A 6000-nucleotide genomic window follows, 5' to 3' on the forward strand; every position below is an offset into this window, starting at 1 on the left:
CCCGCTCCGGTCATGCTTCAGTGATTCCCTATATGACAACCAAATTTTTCGCAGAAAAGGGGAGACCCGGGCCGCCTTGCCCCCCCCCCCCCTAAATCCGCCTCTGCACCCAATCTTAAAGTTATATTTGACATATAGGAATTGAAGTGACCTTCTCTTTTCAGGAATTTGAGTCTACAACCTTGGGTTTTTTATTTTTTTATTACTGAGCTAAACGCGTTGCAGGAGACATAGAAATACCGGGCGTCCGATCGTCCAGTCTTGTTAGCACTCTTATGTGTACAATTCTTGTCAGATTAAATGAAACTCATATCACAAGCGCAATGTCTTTGACAATTTGGAAAATAAGTCGTGATCAAATATTTTAACCAGTTATGACCATTTGAAATATAAAATGTAATGGAAATCCCATTTCATTTGCTGTGAAGCTTTTATTTCTTAAGATATTGAAAAGAAAAAAAAGTGCTTTTTTAGTTATTCCCTAGCTTGTTCCTTGTCCTTTAATAGATAAAATATGACATGAAATGTGCTTGGCGGGGAACATTGGATTTTTGTTCTTTACTGATTGAAATTAAAATTAGTATTTGAACCTAGATAGAAACGGGAATTCATTAGCCTAGGACTTATCACGATCTACTACAAATTGATTTTTTTATCACGTCGTTTAATTACAATGTCGCAAGAAACGATATCAGATATGGTGTTTTAGTTATTAGTTGCTATAGTCAAATGAGAAGCCATCACTCCACTAGGTTCAATTTCAGATGAAACATGTCCACGGGTCTGCGTATCAGTCCTCTCCGCTTGCCTGCCTAAGCCGATGACGTAGAATTTTTTTACGACCAAAAGTTAACTTGAAACACTATTCTGCGATTCAACTATCTTGTTTACATAAACGAAATTCTCCTAAATGAAAGACCAGGCATAGTGCTTCGAAAATGACTGCTCATATCCTCAGCCTTGTTATATTTGGAAACTTCCGAGTTAAACTGCTGCTATTTTTTTCTTTTGTCAAAATGATGTGGATGCTTGAGCATCTGAGCATACATGCAAGCTACGCCACTGGTTTCGATTGTTCTTTCTTTAACTGCTCAGGTGTCTTTGAGTTATAACTTTGATGGGAAACCACAAGGCATTATGCATGATCAACCAGGTTTATGTTAGCAATGTCTCTGAAAAGTTTGTAAATCAGTGTGGATCAACAATTTAAAAAAAAAGAGTTATACACCTTGGAAATATTTATTATATGGAAAATTGCATTATTGACACAATATTTCATACAATTTCACAAAAAGAATATTATACCCCAGCTTTAAAAAAGTGGGGGTATACTCTGTTTTTCCCGTGTCTGTCCCATGAATTTTTCTCAGGAACTACAATTCAAGGATTTCCATAATTTGACCAAGTTGAATTTTTTTGTCACATTTTTAGGTCTCCTGGTCCAAAGGGCCATGTGAGCATTTCTCATCACTCGGCGTCCTCCGTTGTCTTTGTCCATCTTCGTTAACTTTTACAAAATCTTCTCTGAAACTACTTGGCCAAATTTAAATAAACTTGGCCACAATCATCATTGGGGTATCTAGTTTAAAAAATGTGTCCGGTGACCTGGCTAACCAACCAAGTTGGCCGTCATGGCTTAAAATAGAACATTGGGGATAAAATGAAGATTTTGGCTTATATCTCTGAAACCTATGCATTTAGAGCAAATCGGACAGGTGGTTAAAACTGTTCATCAGGTAAAGATCTATCTGCTCTAAAATTTTCAGATGAATCGGACAATCCGTCGTCGGGTTGCTATAACCAAAAGGATCGATAGGCCACACTTTCACGGTCTGTATTCGTACTGAAAATCAAATGATACCTGAATTGGTAATTTTAAGGAAATTTTGCCATTTATGGTTATTATCTTAAATAATATTATAGATAGAGATAAACCAAACAGCAATAAGGTTCAGCAAAGTAAGATCTACAAAAAGTCAACATGACCCCTTTATAAGGAGTTATTGCCATTCATAGTAAAAAAAAATTACAGTTTTTCATAAATTTTTTGTAATTGTTTTCAGACCAATCCGGCAACCCTTAACGTTGGGTTGCTACCCCTGAATTGATAATTTTAAGAAAAGTTTGCAGCTTTTGGTTATTTATATCTTGGAATATTATTGTAGAGATAATGTACAGCAAAGTAAAACCTACAAATAAGTCAACATGACCGAAATGGTCAATTGACCCCTTAAGGAGTTATTGCCCTTTTATAAAGTCAATTTTTAACAATTTTGTTTAGTAAAGTAAAATCTACAAACATGTCGCCATCACTAAAACACAATTTTGTAATAAATCCATCTGTGTCCTTTGTTTAATATGCACATAGACCAAGGTTTAAGGATTTATACGAGTCCGTTACACTTTGTGATGCGTTTTTAGATCACGTCTCAGTCATTACAGCTGAATGGACGTGCTGTGCCAGCTCTCCTTTACCTGCTATCTTCGATGAGGGTTTACAGTTAGATGATCAACGACTTACTACTTTAGATGACAGAAACCAATCCAACACCGTACAGTAAACCTAGTAGTAGGCGTATACTGGCGTTAACATGCACTCCAAAACCCATTGTATCATGGGGGAGTGTTAGGCCGATTAACGTCCGAGGGCTATATCCTAGGTGTTAGATGATTGACCTTCATTTCACTGCCTCGCAGCTTTGGTCCTGATAACGCTCCAGTACTCCATCATCGAGGTTAGCGGGCTGCCAAGCTGACCAAACTGGCTCTGAAAGCAGCCGTTGTGAAGAAATAAGATCAAAATAGTCAACAAACCCAAACCCAAAATGGCATCCTCTAATACCTGACCCACGGCAAAAAAAAATTTGAACGCTCACACATCGCCTTCGAGCACCGAGCTGACCGTGCGAGGGTTGTATAGCCCGGCAGTCAAGGTCGTTAAACACTTCTATTTGTTTGACATAAGTGGAAGGTTTGGATTCATTTTTTGGGTTATGGTACAGTTTAGGAATTTAAGGGCAAAAAACAAGCAGTTTTGTAGTTTCTGGATAGTCACTTGTATGTAAGAGTATGGATCTATCTATTTTCCAGATAATGACTGTTTAAGTGTATGGATCTCTCTGAAATTGTACTACAAGGTCCCATACTACAAAGGTAAGACATGGATCGGATAATTTCTCCAAGGAGGGATTTAAAAAGTTTTAGGGGGATTCCATTTTATGAAGTTTCAAGAAGAAATCTTTAATTGCACAGTATTGCCCAATAGATTTGTAAGATCTTGATATTTGTTTTGGGTCAGAAACCTATATTATGTCAATAATTTGATAACAATCCAAATTCAGACAGTATCAAGAATATTGTGTCCAATTAAACCTATGCGAATGTATCCGGCTGTGCTCAGCGAAGCATTAAATTTTGTTTTAGTTTGTTTTCTTATACTGTTGTAACTATAGATCTACTATATTTCGTGTATGATTACAAGGTTTACATGTCCAACTGGCAGGTGTTATCTGACCTTGACTTAATTTTCATGGTTCCGTGGTCGAAAATAAGTTTTTGAGTTTTGGTCCCTTTTTATTTGAGCTATATTTGGTGGATGGAAATATTTTTAATGTACATGTCGTTTTCACGGGTTTTATTTGACCTTGACCTCATTTTAACGTTTCATTGCTGAGTGTAACTGTTAAGTTTTTGTCTTTTGGTATGTTTTTGTCGAGCCTGCGATAGCTTTACATGCATGGGGATAGTGAACCGGCGTCTACAGCAGGGGCGGTGTTAGCTTACTTCAGCTTACTTCTTAAAAGCTTTATATTTTAGAAGGTAGTAGACCTGGGTACTTCATACTTTGTATATACTTGTATAAGCCTTATTACGAATTTTCCTTTTGTCAAATATCCAGTGTCCTTGACCTCAATTTCATGGTTCAGTGACTACTTGAAAAGAACTTTTAAGTTTTATGTAATGTTAATTTCTCTCTTATTATGAGTAGGAGGTTAACTATATTTGGTATGTGCGAATCTTGCAAGGTCCCCACACAGTTTGCACTTGACATCGACCTCATTTCATGAATTAGTGAACAAGGTTAAGTTTTGATGGTCAAGTCCATATCTCAGATATGATAAGCAATAGGTCTAGTATATTTGGTGTATGGAAGGATTGCCAGGTGTCATCCGACCTTGATCTCATTTTCATGGTTCAGTGGTTATAGTTAATGTTTAATTTTCTTGGTTAATTCTGTTTCCTAGAAACTACAAGCAATAGGTCATTTATATTCAGTGTATTGAATGCTTGTAGGTGCACATAAGTTTCTCATTTTGTTTATATGACCTTGACCTCATTGTCTTGGATCATGTTAAGTTGATGTAATAGTGGTAGTAAAGCTTTCTATTTAGGAATATCACTATAATATCAATGCTTAGTAAAGAAGGTGAGCCACTTTAGAGTGTGCACTCTGAGTGTGTGACTTGTTCTTATACTATAAGCAATAGGTTAAATTTATATTTTTATTGAATGTTTATAAGCTGTATATGTCGGTCTAACAAGTATCATCTGACTTTAACCTCATTTTTGTCAATGGTAAGTTTTCATGGGTAATATAAAAAAGATGTGGTATGATTGTAAAAGAGAACTTTCCACAAGAAACCAAATGACACAGAAATTGACAACTTTAGGTCACAGTACGGCCTTCAACAATGAACAAACCCCATACCGCATGCTGGCGCATAGTCGGCCATAAAAGTCCCCGAAATGACAAAAGTAAAACAATTCAAACGAGAAAACTAATGACCTTATTTATGTACATAAAAATGAACGAAAAGCAAATGTGTAACTCATCAATAAACGACAACCACGGAATTACAGACTCCTGACTTCGGACAGGCACATAAATTAGCGGGATCCCAACACTCCCCTAACCTGGGACAGTCGCGTAACAGTTAAAAATTAGAACGAACTATAAAATTCCGTTGAAAAAGGCTTAACTCATCATATGGATATAAACAGAACGGCTACACAGAGTGGACGTGGCCGGGTACTTGTATATCCCAACAGCAAAAAGACATTGAGTACAGATCTAAGAGTACTCGCAGTTACTGCCAGCTAGTTCAAAGTCAATAACATCTAATAAAACAATCATGCATCTAAGACTACATTATCAATCAGTACACATCCAACATCCAATGGATTCAGTGTAAAGACATCATAAACAGTCCGAGAGAAAAAATGACCTTGTGCAATGTTCAGATATAGGTATCGACAGATTGTATAGTCATGAATGCGTATACTATAATATGAATATAACAATTTGTTTTCCATATTTAAATCACATCATGTAGAATTGAACCTTATGTGTTCCTCTCCTAGCTATTAAAATAAAAAATGTGGAACATAATTTATCGATAATCATTTAGCAATCAATGCAATTAATGTCTTCTCCATGACAGTCGTGACAATAAAAACTTAAAATGAAATAAACAACACTGCTAATGTTTAGTGTTTTGTTCAGGTTTGCTGTCATTATGCAACACAGTTAAATATAGAACCCAATGGGAAAAAACTGCTCATTTTGCCAGAAAACACTCAAACATCCAACATACTATCCACACTGTTCTATGTCCACAACTCCACACTTGTAGTAAAAAAAAATCCCTTTATCCTTATCTTCCGGAATAATAAGCTATAAAAAAGCAAGCTTTTTAGAAAAGCAATTACTTGTTACCTGCGATCAATAGGTAAAGTGATACAAAACAAAACTCGTTAGAGCATATAAGATGGCGACTGCTGAAGTATTAACTTCCTGTATAAAGGACGACGATATAATAACGTGTACAATTTGTCTAGAACAGTTTAATAATCCGAAGTATTTACCATGTTTACATACATTTTGCGAAAGTTGTATTGCCACATATATTACTTCAGTGTTTAAAAAAGACAATACAAGTATTGGTTGTCCAGTTTGTAGAGCTAAGGTTTCTGTCCCTGCTGGACTAACGCCAGAGGAAT

This window comes from Mytilus edulis, chromosome 1 (assembly GCF_963676685.1).
Source record: "Mytilus edulis chromosome 1, xbMytEdul2.2, whole genome shotgun sequence".
Taxonomy (NCBI): domain Eukaryota; kingdom Metazoa; phylum Mollusca; class Bivalvia; order Mytilida; family Mytilidae; genus Mytilus; species Mytilus edulis.